Source organism: Sciurus carolinensis, chromosome 12, assembly GCF_902686445.1.
Source record: "Sciurus carolinensis chromosome 12, mSciCar1.2, whole genome shotgun sequence".
Classification (NCBI taxonomy): domain Eukaryota; kingdom Metazoa; phylum Chordata; class Mammalia; order Rodentia; family Sciuridae; genus Sciurus; species Sciurus carolinensis.
In genome coordinates this window covers 101,985,440-102,004,312 of record NC_062224.1, presented here as the reverse complement: position 1 = coordinate 102,004,312, position 18,873 = coordinate 101,985,440, and the positions used below count along the sequence as shown (strand labels likewise).

The window sequence follows — 18,873 nt, the reverse complement described above, 5'->3', positions numbered from 1 at the left end:
CCCACACACCCCACCATGCACACAGACACCCCACCACACACAAACACACCACACACACACACCACCACACACACCACACACACTCCCCACCACATACATGCACACACACCCCACCAGATACACAAACACACCCCACTCCCACATATATCCCCACACACCCCACCACACACAAACACACACCCTACCACACACACACACACATACCACACACCCACACACACACCCCCACCACACACAAATACCACACACCCTGCTCCCACACACACCGCACACACACCACACACTCACACACCACATACACATGCATACCCCATTCCCCCCTCACACACACACCCCGCCACACACACATACCACACACACACCACACACTCATACGCCCCACCATACACACACACCCACCCCACCCTGCTCACCACTCTCATTTCGGAGAAGTTGGCTGAGGAGAAGAGGGAGACGGAACGACCCTGATGTGCTCTGCGCTGCTGTGGATGGTGCGGGATGGCACGCGTTCCCCTTGATACGTGCAAGTGATACGTGTGCATTATAAACACTTAGGAAGGAAAAGAAAAGTGAATTAAAAAGAAAAGGAAACCAGCAGCTGTGACCCAAGTGGAGGAAAGCGGGCACCCTGTTGTAGCAGGACTGGACAGGGAAGGTCTCTCTGAAGGGGAGTTTGAGAACTGGACGATGAGAAAGTTCAGGGGAGTAAGAAAAAAAAACAAAAAAACCCAAACAAGAGCAAGGATATTCAGTGATGAAGAAAGAATGAAACTCAGCCTGAGGACATAGAGCCAAATCTCCACCTTCAAGTCTAGCTCTCTTTTCCTGTCTCCAGAGGTGAGACAAAATCCCAGAGAGGTAAAGAGACTTACCTAAGGCCACACAGCCAACTCATAACATCAGTGCCAAGAGACTCTTAATTCCCAGCTTCCAACTCCACTCCCTGCTGGGTAAGTGTCTCTTAGCATCTTGAAACTCATTTTCCCTATTAGTAAAAACGGATTACAGAGAGAACTGAAAAATGTAATATAAACAGAGTGTAAAAAGGGTAGCTGTTTTCATTATTGGATTTGTTTTAATCTTCTTCGAGTGTGCCCCTCACGTAACTAACTGTTATTATTTTAGCACTGTGAAAGTATAATATAAAAATTTAGTAATTTAATAATGCAGAAAGCCTAAGGAGCCAATGAGCGTTCAGCTCCGGGTTTTTCTGGTTGTTGTCGTCTGGGTGAATCTCCGCACTGGGCCTCGAGGCAGCTGCTGCAATTCTGGCAGCTGTGAGGACGGGAAACGGGCCCGCGCTGCTGGCCTCGCAAGCCTCATTAAGTGGTGGTGAGTGGCAGAGTCCAAAGCTGATTCTGGGCGGGGAAAGCGAGGTTGTGGTTTCCCAGCAGGCCCAGCCGTCATCGGGCTCTTTATAGGAGCTGCTGCGGATGGAGGCTGAAAAGACGAAGGTTTGAGCAGATGTGACGTGGCAGGATGAAAGGGCGCGCGAGCCCGGGCTGGGAGGCTCTCTCTGCAGGCAGGTTGAGAATCAGACCCTCACTCGGTTACTGGGACTTCCTCCCCACCCCGTCTCTGCTCTTTGAGCTTGTGTTTTTTGTGAATGTTCAAATAGAACAAATAAGACGATCACAAGGTGGTGGCTTTGCCAGAGTGACAGTCAGTGTGGGAATACACACATTGGCTCCCCTGGGCTCTTCCCTGTCCTTTGACTTTTCCAAGCACACCTTTGGGGCTCAGCCCATGCGCTTGAACTGCATCTAAATTTGGGGACTTTCGGCGCCACCTGTGCAGTCACGATTAGGAGTGACATGACTACCCACGAGCTCCTGAACGGCACCGAAAATGAGGCGATGGCGACTGTGAATTGCGTGAGCCACCCGAGCGCCATGCCTAAGGTTCACCGCCCACTGTCATGACCTCCCGAACGCTTCCCCAGACCAGAGCACTGTTACCTCCTACCATTCCTGAACGGCAGAAAGACCCATCAGGATACTGTCCCTGAGCCCTCCTGCCCTCCGTGCTCTCCCAGGCACCTTGCAGTGGACACAGTTGCGTACATGTAGCTGCAGAAGCAGAGGGTCCACACCCTCAGTCTGAATCTATCTAGCAGGTCTCGATTTCAGACTTTGCCATTTGGCTCATGATATGAGCATTGGCAAATGAGTTAATTTCTCTGAACTTCCATTTCCTCAAATATGAAATTGGAGTACTATCTACCTCAATGAGTTCTAAGAGTTAAAAAATACAAACAAACCGCAGCGCAATATATGAAAACGCTTTGAAAAATACTACCCAAGTAAGCACACATAGTCAACAGTCTATGTATGCCACATAGTGTTTTGTGGAAAAATTAAAATGTAATGAATATCAAATTACATTCACATCACTTTACTCATCTGTCTGTCCATGCATACGCATATACATTCATACATACATTCAATAAAGCTTTATGAGACCACCAGCCTAGGCCAGCACTGTTGATGCTATGAACAGCCCAGATATTAGTCCTTATGTTAGTCAGGGTTCTCTAGAGAAACAGAACCAAAAGGATGTACATATTAATAGAAAGAGCTGTATCATAAGTAATTAGTTCTTGCAATTATGAAGGTGGGCAAGTCCCAGGATCTGCCAGGTAAGTCAGCAAGTTGAAACCCCAGAGGAGCCAATAGTGTGGCGATTGTCCAAAGGCCAGCAGGCTCAAGACCCAGAAGAGCCATTGTTTCAGTTTGAGTCCAAAGACAGGAGGAAAGCCATTGTGCCAGTTCAAAGGCAATCAGGCAGAAATTCTCTCTCGTCTGGGGGTGGTCAGCCTTTTTGTTCTCTTTAGGCCTTCAGCTTCTTGGATGAGGCCTAGCACATGAGGGAGGCATCTGCTTTCCTCAGTCTGCCAATTGTATGTTCATCTCAAGAAGACAAAACAGAACAAAACAAAACAGAACTAAACTAAACTAAACGTTCACCTCATTCAAAACATCTTCACAGAACCACGCCAAATAATGTTGAGCCAAATATCTGGGCACCCCATAGCCCAATCAAACCCGACACATAAAACTTACCATCATGTTCCTCATGGAACTCACTATCTAGGTAGGGGGTAGAGGCAGAGTGGAACCATAATCATGCAAATACATAATTAAAGAGTGTGTGAAGCGCTATGAAGGGCAAACACAGGCCACTAAGAGTGAGGATAACAATGGAGGACTATAAATATGAAACTTCAATTTTCACAGACCTGGTGCAAGGCTTTCCCCGCAGCAGAAAATGCGTAGAAGAACTTAAGACCTCAAGACTCTGGCAAATTCGAAGATCCCAAAGTCCTCATGAAAGAGAGGGATGGTGCTTCCAGATGTGAGCAGGCAGAGGGAGAATCCCAGACAGCTCCTGGAATTCTGTTATGAGGAGACTGAGAAGTTTGGAGCTAGGACAGGAAGTATGAAATAGAAGTTACCAGACTGAGAAAATGACCTTGCTAAAGAAATCTAGGAACAGGGTCCAGGGGTTCATTTAAAGTGAGACAGGCTAAATCCACAAAGAGTCCAAACTTTCAGACTGTGATATATTCTTATAGCATTTTGTTCAACATTTCAGTGCAAACACATAAGTTAATTTCAGCTTGCCGTTGTGACTCTCCACTTTACAGTTTTATATGAACATCTCCATAAGTCTGCATCCCATAAACTTGTTATTTTAAATAACTGTATAGTATTCCATCATAGTTCCCATCATGATATTTCTGGCCCTTCCACACCTTTATGTGATTTTTAGTTCTATATACTCCCCCCCCCCCTTAAGTACAATGCCACTGAGACTGTCTTTCGAAGTAGTTTTGCTTTCTTGTAAGTTCTTTTCTGACGTTCCATCCCCGTCACTTCTCCACATCATGGCCACTCTGATTCTATAGTCTGTTGTGTCCCACTTCATTGGTCCTGCCTGGATTGAGGAGTTCCCATGATACCAGCTGCTTCCAGGGCACTGGATGGGGCGGGGAAGTGGCAGGCAGGAAGGGATCGTGCTCATTAGGACAGAGTACTGCTTTCTGTGTTAGTGCTAAGCTTTATCCTTGGGATGCTGCCTGTGCTGGAAGTTTGTTCTGCACCTAGAATCTCCATGGTCCTTCTCTCCTTCACTTTGCAGTCTCCCCCAAGGGCCTATTAAGTTTGCAGTTAAATGTTGTACCTGGAACAAAAAACATCTTAGGTAGTGGCAATGAAGTGAATTGTTGTTCATAAAATCTCCAGGACTGTAATTAACTAAAAGTTAGAATTACATCATCTAAAGGCAAATGGTTCCCTGGGCACCAATATTTTTATTTATTTCTTTACTTAGTGTATTCATTCTGAATTTCTTGATGTTGTTGAGAAATTAGTCAGGGACCAATTCAGCAAGCCAAGCATGTATCAGGGAAATCCACCCAAGTCACTTCCCCTTGCCTGATCAGAGCTCGCCCACTCCTCTGATCTGGCGTATCTCTTATGCGCTTATTTTTATTACTGGTCTAGAAGCTAATTGAAAAAAAACAGAGTAACTGGATTCATTTGATTTGGAACAAGGGTAGAGTTTAAATTTGGTTCTCTGGGAGAAAAAAAAATCTATTCCTTGTGTCAAATATACTATCATAGAGTGATAATTTAGATTGAAGTCCTTGACAATTGATGAATAAGTTCTAAAGGGCTTCTCTATTTTATCTAAGAATAAAATGTGGAGGCAGGACTGGGGATGTAGCTCAGGGGTAGAACACTTGACTTACAAGGCCCTGAGTTTAATCTACCAGTTCTGCCAAGAAAAAAAAAAAAAAAGACAAAAATAGAAATTAATAGCCATCTTTTATCTTCTTTTTATCTATTGTAGGAAAAGACAAAGACTCCCACCATCATCTCAGCTATTTTGGTCAGAAGGACCATCACTGACTGTCAGAGTCTGTAACTAAGAATAAAAGCAATGGTGATAACATATAACAACTACCAAGTGTGAGGTACGGACCACGCAGTGATTTGCGTTAGACATCCTGGGGTGAGGTGGGTTTTCTCAAGATCACAAGGAGGGTGGGTGTTGGAGTCAAGACATAAAGTGTGGTCCAAGACCAGTGTCCCTATCTCTTCTCCAGGTTAATGATCTGCCAGCTGGAGGCAGTGTGGGGTAGCAACCTGAATTCTGACCAGGGATCAGAGCATCAAGAATCATGTGCCAGGTTCGTGTAGAATCTGTTAAGTAAATTTAGGTGATCTCATAAACTCCTTGAAGTTCTGCCTTCTATTAGGTAGAAGAGATACCTGTTTTTTCTAACTCCCACTATAAACGAATGCTGGATAATAGGTGTGAAAGTAGCTTGACAGCCGGCCTTAAAGCCCCACAGGACTCACTGATTTGTACTGTGATCGCTATGATGACAGAGCAAGATTTTCATACTTAAACTATGAGGCATGCAGTAGCTGTTTGGATAGTGTTGCCTGAAGGGGTTAAATTCAAAAGGACCACCAGGGGTGTTGGGGTCTAAAACAAATCATCTGACATGCTCATGTGCCAGGGAATCAGATAATTCCTGGTCAGGAGCCATCAGGAATCATGCACGCTGTGTATGTGACTTGATTGACGCAGGGACAGATACATTCAAAGTATATCCCAGGTGCTCTAGACATTTAGATCTCCTTCTAGGAAAGCTGGCAGTCATGGCAGGCTCTCTCCAGCAACTGCAGGCTAGGAATTGGTCATGACAGATCCTGAGGTAGGTTTCTAGAGCAAGATAGGTTTGCAAAAGGGATCAGGTGGTCTTCAGAGCGGTATTTCTGACGTTAGCCCCACAGAAGTTCCGCTGCGTCTTGAGTAGGACATTGCAGTTCCATTGCAGGTCTTGGGGCTCTAGATGTTGGAACAGGTTTCATAGCTAGTTCAGGTAGAATGCTCTATATAAATACAAATTTCATCCATGCTTCATGTAAACCCAGTAAGTCGGTGGTCTCAAACTCCAGGGAGACTAAAATCTCTTAGAAAACTTGATCAAGTACAGCATTCTGGTCTCCCTTCCAAGAGATCACTATTCCATGGGTCTAGGGTAGGAATCAAGAATCTACATTCAAAAAGTTCTTTAGTGATTTTGATGCAGATCATGTACAATTTCCAATCTTAGGGGGAAAGTGTCGTAGATAAGGGAAGGCTTCTGATCTACCATGACAAAAAGTTGAAAGTCAACATTGTGAGAGTTGACTACGAACCAGGTGCTCTTCTAAGTGCCAGACATCTCATCTAATCCTCACTGCGATCCTTCGAAATTCACACTAATATCTCCTCAATTTTCCAAACAGGACGACAGAGGCGCATATTAGTTAATAAGACACAGACATCTATGACGACACCTCCTGCTCCTCTTTCATGGTAAAATGTGAATGTTTGAATGACTCAGAACTGAGTTAAAAAGGAATAGATTGCTCGACTCCAACCCAAGGTATAACAACTGCTCCTGTCACCCCAGCAATATAGCCCAATTCTAATATCAAAAACTCAGGGCAACCTGGCGGCTTAGGGTAGAGGTGGAGATCGAGGGAGATTGCCCACTCAAGAATCTGTTTCCGAGTGGGCTCACTTTGAGACTGGGAACCACGAAGCTCTAGAAATTCCCCAGCCTCTAACGCTGAAGTTGCCCTTCTTCCAGGCAACTTTTTCTTTGTTTAGAACTGTTGAAATGAGGCAGGTCTCACCCTTGCCTATCAGGTTTATAGAACTAAGAATGTTTAAGCTTCTACTAATTAAAAATAAAATTTTCATGATTTATGACCAGTTAGCTCATTTAGTTGAGAATAAGAGGGCACTCATTGAATTCTATATTTACTCTCTGTCGTGAAAGAATTCATTTGAATCTTACCCTTTTTCTTAGCTAGAAGAACAAAAAGGGAGACGACTTAGAGAACCTCTTAACTAGAAATAGTTTCTGGGAATAATCAGCCAGTCCCAAGAGGGTTAATTCTTGATGATTTGTTACACGTGTTCTTTATGGATTTAACTATGCATGGACTATGATTTTAAAAACTTTGAAGCTGGCTGAACATGGTTCACCAATTTTGGAGCTCCAGAACTCTAGACTTACATTTCTAAGTTCCTGATTACTAAAATGCTCCAGTTGATTATTCTGCTAGCATCCCTGCCCCAAAATAAAAGCCAAGCAAATCAAGTTCCCCACCAATCTCTCTCTCTCTCTCTCTTCTGATGGCTCTCTTTCTGTTCACGTTACATGGTTCTCCCAGTTCAGGTTCAGAAGACATCCACCCTCCCTAGAATCAGCTATGAGAGATGTCCACAGTTTCACACAGGCCTGATTTTACTCTTCCAAAACCCACATTACCATTACTACCACAATTCAGATTCCTTTCCACATGTATGTGTCTGGGCCACAGTCTGGAACCTTCTCCCAACATCTTCCTTCTCTGCTCATCCTGAAGCTCCTCTTCCTACAATGGCTCTGGCATATTGAAACATTCTTATGCTCAAAATCTTCCCATAACTTTTATTACTGGACAAATAGAGTTCAAATTTACTAAACTCAAACTCTAATGTCCAAGATCTTCTGTAATTGTCTTCTATATTATCTGTCTAGCCATGCATCCTACAAATTCTTTATGAACTTTTTGCTATCCACAAGACTGATTTATCCATCAGATATGAGATGCACAGTGCCCTAGTCCCACAATGTTTTTAGATTTCCGTGATGTTTTACTTTTAAAATCAAAAGAAAAAATGAACATGATCCAAGTTGGATTACATTAACATTTATACAAATATAGTTGTAAAACATAACCTTGGGTATTTTTTTAATAAAAGAAGGGACCCATGAAAGAATTTGTTTTGGTCTCATAAAACTCGTAATGCAACTTCCATTCAGTCATTCACTATCCATTCATTCAATAAACGAATATTATTGGACTCCTGCTATTTTTCAGGCACTAAGGAAACATAGTCTCTGTTATCAGAGGCTTTAGCTGCTATTCTTAGAGATAGATAAGAAAACAGAGATATCATCAAAATGATGATAAATCATGGCACATGTTGAGATCTAAACATGGGCTGAGAGAGAAAGAATATTGGCAGGAAGGGGTCCCACTATATATGTGGTGGTCAGAAAAGGTCTTTTGGAGAAGGTAATATATAACCTCAGAGTTAAAGGTATAGGAAAAAGCTGGCTTTACAAAGAGAAGTAGAAAGAACTTTCCAACAGAATTTCTGGGTGAGACTTTTTCATCTGGGCTGTCGCTCTGTTTTCTGGATGCTCCTGCTGAAGGAGGAGGTTCTGGCCTTGATGAGGTTCTCAAACACAATTTATGCTCTTCTGTTTCCATGGCTTTGCCTGAACTACTCCCTTTCCCTAGAGTTCCTTCTCCTCTACCTCCCTTTCTCTATTTTTCAAAGCTTAACCCATCTTCTAAGGCCCAGTTCAAATGCCACCACTAAGCCACTGCCTCCGTGATTCCTCCTCTGAATAGCCCTGCTGAAGGTGAGCTTGCTCACCCTAGACCTGCCACTCACTCAAGTGCTTACCACTTATCATCTGCAGCCCCGATCTTCACTACTTGTCACAAATTCTTTGAAGGTGTTCTGCCTCTTGGACTGAGCAGCTACTGGTTCTTCCAGCTCTCTAGCCTGCAGACAGCCAAGGCGGACTATTCATCTTCTGGTGGTGTAAACCAATCTAATAAATCCCCCTTTATAATCATACGTCCTGTTGATTCTGTTCTCTAGAGAAGCCTGACTAATACAAAAGATAAAGTCTATCTTTTATATCTTGGCGTTTCTTGAAGTACCTCCACAGTGACCTTCACGTATTAGAAATACAGAAAAGTTCTTCTGGATTCATGAAATAGGAATGGGTGTGTGATTCCAAGGCTGGCTGTGTCTCAGCGTTGTATTTCTACAACCTTTCCTTTATTTCCTTTATTCCTCTTCCCGGCGAGGGCAGCTCTGACTGCTGCTGGAACCGCGACACGGTGATGAGACTCTGCATATTAAAAGGATGCTGAGAGAGCGGGTGGTGAACGAGCTCAGGAAGACGTGGTGTCTACCGCAAAGACATGAATAGATGACTGAGAAATGGAAACAGAAGTCAGCCCCAGGACACAAGAATGAAAATTAAAACACTAAACACAAACAAATAAGCAAGGAAATGGCTGTGGGTGCGGTTGCAGGAAGAGTGTGTGCAATAAATAAAAGATTAAAAGCCAGACGCTGCTGAGAGGACTGAAACAGAGTCATTTTACATTAGGATTGTTCTACTTTTCTTTTTCTTGCCTTTTATAAAATTTAGTAGGAAACCAGTCCTCAGAGTTTTTGTTACACCTTGGGTAAGACGAAGAGAGGGCACTGCAGGTGGTTCTCCAGCAAGCCCTGGGTGTAAATCAGAGCCCTCATGCAGGCTGGGCACAGCTCGGCACCTTCGGGATCTGCGGGGAGCTGCACATTGGCTGGCACGTGAGAGACAGGAAACCCTTCTCCCACTAAAGCACGGGGGTTTAAATAGCAGGCCACGGTGGCGCGGTTGTCAGGTTTGGGTTGCTGGTTCTTAGAAGACGGTGACAAGTTAGAGGCATTCCATTCTATCAGTCAGAAAGGCAGACGAACATTGCAGAGTTCAAAAGACAAGGTGAAAATGTGACCATCAGAACAGCGAGTGGTGTGGGTCCCGGAGCTCATTCTGATCAGCTTCTCCAAGAAGTTGAGGCGGTGAAGGACAGGGTGACCTACTGTGTCACTGAGCCCTGGACTGAGCTGTGGTGAGGTAAGGCCATGGGGTGGACCATGGGGTGGGTGGTGAGGGAAAGCACTTGCTGAGTCCCAAAAGTGGCTCAGGTTAAAGGGCCTCTGGGGCTTCACCTTGAGTGACTGGCGGGACCACCTGGCTTGAGCTCCACCCCTAGGTGCTGTTCTGGCCTCTAGTTGTCAGCTGCTCATTCATTCCACCTACTGAATGAGGCACGGTCCCAGATTCCGGGAGAAGAGCTGAGAAAAAAGCAGGCAAAAATTCCTGCCCTCACGGAGCGTACATTCTGAAGAGTCAAGAACATAAGGATATATTTTATTTTGAAGAGAATGTCTTCTTAGATTCTAAAGACAATCTTTGGATAAATGGTCTACCTAAATATAAAAAAGATACAAAAGAAAGTTTGAAATGTGTCAGATGGTGGTAGATAATATGGAGCACACAAAGGACAAGCGGCCTGGGAGGTACAGTATTAAGCAGGTGATCAGAGAAGGTCCCAGGGAAATGGGGCTGTCGAGGAATTGCCTGGGGTTCACGGAGAAGGTTGGCACGTGGGTATTGGGGGAAAGCATCCCACGCAGGGCAAAGAGCCATGCAAACACCCAGAGGTTGACATGTCTGGTGAGCTGGGACACCAAGGGGAAGAATGTGGCTAGAGCAGCGGAGACAGGGGATGAAGAGAAAAGGTCAGAGTTCATGGGGCGCAAATCATGTGACACTCCTGCCAGGACTTTAGCTGTGATTGAGAGGCCCTTGGACAGACTGAATGATCTAGAACGAACTCTCAGAAGCCAGGAGTTTCTCCTCACTCCCCTTTCAGTCACAGAGGGTGACAGCCATGGAGAACGGACTGTGTTCCAATGCACAGCCTGGAGCACAGGCTGGGGCACCTCTTCACTAGAGCTGGGTGCTTGCAGGCCAAGAGTCTCAGGAGATAAGGATGCAAATCCTCTGTCACATCCTCCCAGGAGCTTTTAGAGAAGAGAGATCTGCAATAATAGTCCACGATGGAAGATGAAATGCAAGTATTGCCTTCATGGACTTATTGATCTGTGAAGTACCCTGGATCAAGACCCCGATCTCCCATTTACCCATCTGTGGGTGGAATGTCTTCCACTACCTGTTACTACTTCTCATCACCTCTCTTCTGAGACCTAAAGTCCAAGTCACATCACCTCCTTAAAAAAAAAAAGGCATAGTGAGGGTTAATTTACACACCATAAAACTCACCTATTCTTAGTATTCAGTTCTACGATTTTTAGTAAATGTATAGAATCGTATAATCATCATCACAATCCACTTTTAGAACATCTCTATCTCCCCAAAATGTTTCTTTGTGCCTATTTATAGTCTATTCTGCTTGCGCTTTCAACCCAAAGAAACCACTGATTGGTTTTCTGTGTCTTCAGATTTGTCTTTTCTGGAAATTTCATATAAATGGAATCATACAATATGTAGCATATTGTGTGTGGCTTCTCTCACATACTGTTTTGCATAATGTGTTAATGTTGTGGTCTGTATCACTGGTTGGCTCCTTTTCTTTTAAAATAGTTGTCCATTGCATGGATAGACCACAGTTCGTGGACACTGGATTGTTTCTGGACTTGGGCTACTATGCATAACTCTGCCATGAATGTGTGTGTGTGGACACACGTTTAGATTTTCTTGTGTAGATATCTGAATATGTAATTGCTGGATCGTGTGTTAAATATATGTTTAACTCTGTAAGACTCTGCCCCATTGTTTCCACAATGGCTCGGTCACATTCCATTTCCACGTGGGCCCGAGTTCTATGCCTCCACATCCTCACCAACATGGGTTACTGTCTTTTTTAAATCTAGTCCTTTTAATGAGGGTGTAGTATAGCTCAATTTGGTTTCAAGTTGCATCTCTTTAATGACTAAGAATGTAAGCATTTTTTTCATGTGTTTATTAGCTTTTCCTCTTTTCTTTGCTGAAGTGTCTTCACATCTTTTGGCCATTTTTTAAGTGGATTGTCTTCTTATTATTGGGTTATTTAAGTTATTTATATATCCGAATACAAGTCCTTCATCAAATCTGTTTTACAAACTTTTTCTCTCAGTTACTGCCTTGTCCTATTTTTTTCCTAACTGGTTTTTAGAAGACCAAACATTTTAATTTGGATAAAGATCATTTATCAAACTTTTCTTTTATGGATTTTGCTTCTGGTGTCATATCTAAGAATTCCTTGGCAAATACAATATCACTAAGTTTTTTTTCCTCTTTGTTTTCTCCTCTAAGTTTTAAAATTTCATGTCTTTATTAAGTCTATAATTCATTATGAGTTAATTTTTGTGCACCGCATGAAGTAGTGTCTACGTTCTTTTCCTGCATATGTGTATCTGATTGACCCAATGTCATTTGTTGGAAAGGCCACCCTTCCTCCATTGAACTGCCTTAGCACATCTGTCAAAAATCAATTGACTGTAAGTGTAAGGCTTTATTTCTGGACCCTCCGTTCTGCTCCATTGACCTCTGTGCCCATCTTCTGCCAGTCAATGTTTTGATTACTGTAGCTTTATGGTAAGTTTGAAAATGGGTAGTGTATGTCCTGTGACTTGTTCCTCTTTTTCAAGATTATTTCAGCTATTCTAGATTCTTTGAATTTTTATATACATTTTAGAATTACCTTGTCAATTTCTGCAAAAAACAATTCCCTCCTGAGAACATTATGGGTATTATGTTGAATTATTGAGCATTCTGGGGAGAACTGTTATTTCAATAATATTGAGTCTACAATTCATGAATATAGAATGTATTTCTATTTATTTAGCAATATTTTCTGGTTTTTATTATACAAGTCCTATCTTGCACTTGTTTTGTTAGATTGATTCTTAAGTATTTTATTCTTGATACTATTTTAAATAGAATTCTTAATTTCATTTTGGGATTATTCTTTGCTAATTTATAGAAATATAATAGAATTTATACATTAATCCTGTATTCTGACCTTGCTGAATTTGTTTATTAATACTAACAGATTTTTTATGTGTATATTTCTTAGGATTTTCTACATACAAGAATATGTGTTTATGAATAAAGGCAGTTTTCTTTCTTCCATTCCAACTGATATGCCTTTGATTTTTTTTTCTTGCCTTATTAAACTAGCTGGAACTTTGAAACAACATTGAATAAAAGAGGTAACAATGGGTATCTTTGTCTTCTTCCCCATCTGAGCAGAAAAATGTTCAATATTTTCTCCTTAAGTACAATGTGAGCAAAAAGGTTCCTTGTAAATTATCTTTTTCAGGTTAAAGAAATTCCTTTGCATACCTAGTCTGATAATAGTTCTTATCATGAATGTTGAATTTTGTTAAAAACTTCTTCTGCGTTTCCTGAGATACTTATGTGAGTTTTGTTTATTCTACTAATATAGTATATTATTTTAGTTGATATTTGAACACTAAATCTTGTGTTCCCTGGTTAAATTCCACTTGGTGACAGCATATAATTCTTTTAATATGTTTTTGGGTTAAACATGCAAAAAATTTAAGGAGTTTTTCACACTGGTTGATGAGGGATATCAATCTGATTTTCTGTTCTCAAGATGCAATATGATTTCTGTATCAGGGGAATACCAGGTTCATAAAATGTGTTTGGAAGTGTTTCCTGCTACTATTTTTCTGAAAGTGTTTGTGAAGAATTTAAGCTATTTCTTTCTTAAACATTTGTTAGAATTCACCATTAAAACCATTTAGGCCTGACATTTCCTTTGTGCAAGATTTAAAATTACTAATTTAATTTCTCTGGTTTAGGCTTATTTGGATTTTCTGATCTTGAGTCAGTTTAGGTAAATTATTTTTCTAGAGATGTATCCATTAAGTTGTCCAATTTGTTGGTACAAAGCTGTTCATGATACATAGCAATCCTTTCATTTCAAAGTTGGTAGTGATCACCCTAATGTTTTTCCTGATTTTAGTAATTTGTGTCTTTGTTTTATTTTTTGGTGAGTCTAGCTAAAGATTTGTCAATTTTGTGGATTTTTTTTTTTTTTGCTGTCGTTGTTGATATTTTTAAGAAACAAGTTTTGTTAAATTTTTCCTACTGTTTTCCCTTATTGTTTTCTATTTAATCTTTATCATTTTCTTTCTTTTTCTTGCTTTGGGTTTGTTTAGCTCCTCTATTTCTAGTTTCTTATGGAAGATATTTAGATGCTGATGATTTAATATCATTCTTGGGTCCTAAGGTAGGTGTTTACAGCTAAATATTTCCCTCAGCTCTCTGCTGTAGCTATATTTCATAAATTTGAATAGGCCGAGTTTTCATTTTTGCTCAGTTCAAAATATTTAAACATTTTTCCTTCTGATGTTTTATTTGACAAATGGGTTATTTAGAAGTGTTTGGTTTAATTTCCAAGTATTTGGTGATTTCCAAACTTCCTTATGTTGTTGATTTCTAATTTAAGTGCATTGTGTTTGGAGAACATACTTTTCATTATTTCGAACCTTTTGTATTTATTAAAACTTGTTTTATGGCCCAGCATATGGTCTGTTCTGGAGAATGTTCCATGTGTGCTTGAAAAGAATGTCTATTCTGCTGTCATTGGATGAAATGTTCACAAACATCACTGAGATTAAGTATTGTTTAGGTCTTAAATATCCCTGTTGATTTTCTATCTCATTGTTCAATCAGTTATTGAGAATGTGACCTTAACTTCTCCAACTGTCATTTTTAGGCAGTAACATGTCTTGCTTAGGTTATTGTAATAGTTTGGAATTTCCTATCCACCATCTTAATTATCCATCAACTTAATTTTTCTCCTTAGGATTTATCATCACCTGACTTGGTATTTATTTTATTGTATACTAAATGAAAAGGTCCCTGTTGGCAGGGACTTTTCATCACTGATATGTGCCTAGCACCTAGAACAGTCCTGACAAGAATTTGTCACTCAAAATACTTGTTGGATGAATAAAAGCATCACCAAACCAATGGGACCCTCTAGTCTTGGGCAAGTGTAACACTTTCCATCTTCACCATCTGGAGGATATCTGAAATAGATCAATGTCCATGGAATATTGAGAGGGTTTCGGAGCAAAGGGTGGGGGATATAAAACATACCCCCTACTTGGGGCCATAGGAAGAAGTTCTCCCTCACCCTTCATGTTTGTCCTTGGGTTTTATCTTTCTCTCATTTTCTAGCCATCAACGTGGTAGAACTAGGTGTAGGACTCAAGGAAATAGGCCACAGTGCTTGATTTTTATCCAAGATATTTGGCTTTCTCCAGGCAAAGGAATCCTTCAGCCCTGTGCAGTTCAATAGGGATTGATTCCCAAGTAGAGAGGACAAAGAGGGCCTGAACCTTCAGAGCAATGAACAGTGAGGTTTTCCCTGCCTGAATACTTTCCCCTCCTGAGTCTTAGAGAGGCTGTCATAGGTAGCAGGTCCAAGACTGGGTGTTCATTTTCCCAGCCAAATACCAGTCCATTCTAGCATGATTGGCACATCTATTCAGATATGTATCTGGACATAGCTTTTGAAATTTAAACTTTATCCTACTTTGGAGAGCTATATTATACAACATCTTAAGGAAAACAAAAACAAAAACACAGGACCCAGCATAAGCTAGTTACTATGGTTGGCATGTTTCAAGATACTTTACATGTATCTGGCAAGCCAAGATACACGGACTTGCCAGATACATGTATAATCCATATGCTTAATCAATTCAAAAAATTGGCCGATATTTTCCTTTTACTCATGAAAGTCAGACCCGAGTTTTCTTTTCTTATAGAACCTGTATAACCAATAGGAGCTCAGGGGAGAGGTCTGCCCTGGAGCTGCAGTTTGGGCACCACATATAAATAAATAGTAATTGGATATGTGGAGATGGATCACTTTTTGTGGAGAGTGAGAAGCGGAAAACATATAAGACAAAATATTGAGGAATGATAATGTTTAGAGGCTGAGTAGAAGATGACAATTCTGATGCTGAAAAGAAGCATCCAGAGAGGTAGAAGGACAAGTGGGAGGATATTATATGTGGGAGGGTATTGGAACTTCTCTGAAAACTTGTAATTGTCCTTGCCTTGGGGAGTCTAACTTCTGGTTAGGCACCTATCATTAATAATAAATTCTTGAGGTATGTGGCGCTGGGAATTGAGCCCAGGGCCTGATGCCTACTAGGTAAGCACTTTACTGTTGAGTTATGCCCCTAGTTATTATGAATTCTCCTAGTTAAATGAGAATTGAACTTGTTCTTGACCTTAGACACACAGTTCTCAGCCTGAGGTGCCTAGAACACCAGTAGCATAAAGACTGTGTATTCACAGCTCTCCGTGTTCTCATCGAAATGACTCTACTCCAAACCTTTGTGTCCCCCTGCAAGCGTGACATACCCTACTGATGACCCCATTATTCACCTGTGGCATTCTCATATTCTAGTAGTAATTTGAATATTTAACACTGGTGAAACATGACAACAAAAATTATACAATTAAAGTTCAACTATTGCAGCAGGGTTCCTGGTGATGAAATTATTTCTTATTTTGTGTCTTATATTTGTGGTAATAAATTACCAGTGAATTTTTGTTTTAGTTCCTTCATCTCAGTAGCAAATTTATTTGTAAGAAGAGTACTATTTTGTTTGGTTCATTTATTCACACATTCATCCATCAACATATATTAAGTGCTACTGTATGCCAGACCCTGGGGGTATAGAAACATTATGACCTGGTTCTCAAGTTCTGGTGTGCATCAAAACCACTGGCAAACCTGTTAGTGATACACACGTCCCAACCCTACCCCTTATATTCAGTGGGTCCAAGAAGCCATTTTTTATAACAAGTTCTTCATGTGATTCTGATGTACGATAAAGTTGCATAACTGTTGGTCTGTGTAAAACCATTTAATAAAAAAACTGAATGTAATAAATTATAAGAGATGTCAGAAGTACACACATGATAGCATATACATTAACTTTTGTGTCTTGCCATAGCAAGAATCCATATACTTACAACATTATTGCAATTTTCAATGGTAATGGAGTTTTTCGTTATGTCCTAGCAATATGATTTACTTCCATTAATATTGCAGAAATTTTAAATGTTCTTAAAATGATCATAAAGGTAAGAGAATGCTGTAAACATACAAACATTATTATATTGAAGCATATAACTTATTCTAGTAGAAATGAGGAAAGGATTTGATAGTTTCTACTAAAAACTCTAGGGAGCTATTCTCTGTCATTACAGAACTAGTTCTTTCATAAATAATAGTGTTATTTTTTCCCCTTTGTCTACTAAGCTCTTTTGTAGCCTGTTAATAAAACAGGTTTTAAAAGCATTGGAGAAGTAGTCACAGTGGTTTTCTACTGAAACTCCAGCAATGATACAAAATGCAAAACTCTGGGTCTTGCACTGAGAGTAATAAACTTTCTTTGAAAGAATAATTGGTCATTTTTTTCTTGAAAGGAAATACCCATTCACCATGTCACTTACAAGGAGACCTTGGCTATGAGGGACAGATCAACCCACTCCCATTAGAAAAAACTATGATGTTCTTTGATTTCAAGACTTAGTGGGAAGAGATACAGATTAGAAGCAACTATTTAGCAAGTCCAACTCAAAGACTGAGTGAAAACAGCTCGGGAATTTGGGAAAATTTCTGAAATTTCTTCAAACTATCTCTGCAGGATGTCTCTTGGTCTCTTAAAGAAACACTTCATAAAATGAGTCAAAAAGGACTAGATGATCAATAAAATTCCCATTATTCCTCTCCATACAGAGAAACTACACATCCCAGACTCCTCTGCAGCACATATGGTCATATGACTCAGTACTATCCAATAGAACTTGAGTGGAAGTGATGTGCGCTACTCATAGACTTACAAAATCTTCCTACTACGGTTCTCCACACACCTTCTATGTCTGCTACTAGATGATGAAGACACCCAGGCAGCCTTGGAAGCCACAAATTGAAAATGGCATGGCTTCTGGCAGCCTGGGTCCTTGGATGGTTCTATGGAGTAGAGACTATTCATCCCCTCTCCTTCCCAGTTCAGTGTCAATGGATTTTGCTGGAGAAAGAAGTAAACTTTTGTTGTGTTAAGCCTCTGAAATTCTAGAGTATGTTGGTCATAGCAGTCAGCCTTTTCTAACTAGCACAGGAAGTAAGGATAAGCAAGACTGTACCATGAAGACCTGGCCTATTGTTTCTGGAGCCAGAGTCCTGAACATGGTTCCATAATTCTCCTGAAGATTTGCCCTTATCACAATCTCCCACTCAGAAAACTGTCTAGGAAAGCCTCCTCTGACTCTGGGGGACAGGGCTTAGGCTGTCAGGAGTATCCTTATTCTCCAAGAACAGCTCATGAGCCAACATTTCTCTTGGCCTTCAGAGCATTGTCCTAGCACCACACTGAGCATACATAAATACTCAGAAAATATAACTCCAAAATATGGGGAAAATGAGGGCTGGGGATATGGCTCAGTTGGTAGAGTGCTTGCCTCGCAAGCATGAGGCCCTGGGTTCAATCCCCAGTACCGCAAAAAAAAAAAAAAAAAAAAAAAAAAAAATGGGGAAAATGAAATGGGATAGAAGGAAACCAGAGGCACAGCCACAAAAGAGCAAGACATGTGGCAGAAAAAGTACCAGGACCCAAGGCCATCTCAAGGCCCCTCATTACTTGCCACAGACTGACTGGCTGTGTCAACACAATTTAACAGAAAAATCCTCTAGTCTTTTAAATGTCTTACTGTACAGAAATCCCAGAGAAAATTTCACAATGTTCAGAGATGGCCTTACTAGTTATGAAGAAGGTTTGTCTTCCTTTTCAAGATGGCAGTTGAGGCCCTGGAGTGGCTTCTACCCACAGAAGCCCATCTCTTACACTCCAACACCTTTCCCCTGAGTGAGCAGCTTTTACTGGGTACTTGTGGTACTGCCCATTTCAAATACAATCTCAGTATATACAGAAACTATTTGCAACTTGAATTTATTTTTATTTTAGCTTTGTTCTTGTTATGGTTTGGATGTGAGGTGACCCCCAAAAGCTCACATGTAAGACAATGCAAGAAAGTTCAGAGGAAAAATGATTGGGTTGTAAGAATCTTAAAGCAATCAGTGATTTAATTCCCTGAGTGGTAACTGAAGTGGCAGGGTGTGG

The 18,873-nt window shown here is 40.9% G+C and overlaps 1 non-coding gene across 1 annotated transcript; it reads left to right on the top strand.

Annotated features, from left to right (window-relative positions):
* The first annotated feature begins 18,182 nt into the window (after positions 1 to 18,182).
* Positions 18,183 to 18,256, top strand: Trnaa-cgc (transfer RNA alanine (anticodon CGC)). Its single transcript has one exon. It is a non-coding gene; the product is annotated as a tRNA-Ala (tRNA).
* Positions 18,257 to 18,873: the final 617 nt, after the last annotated feature.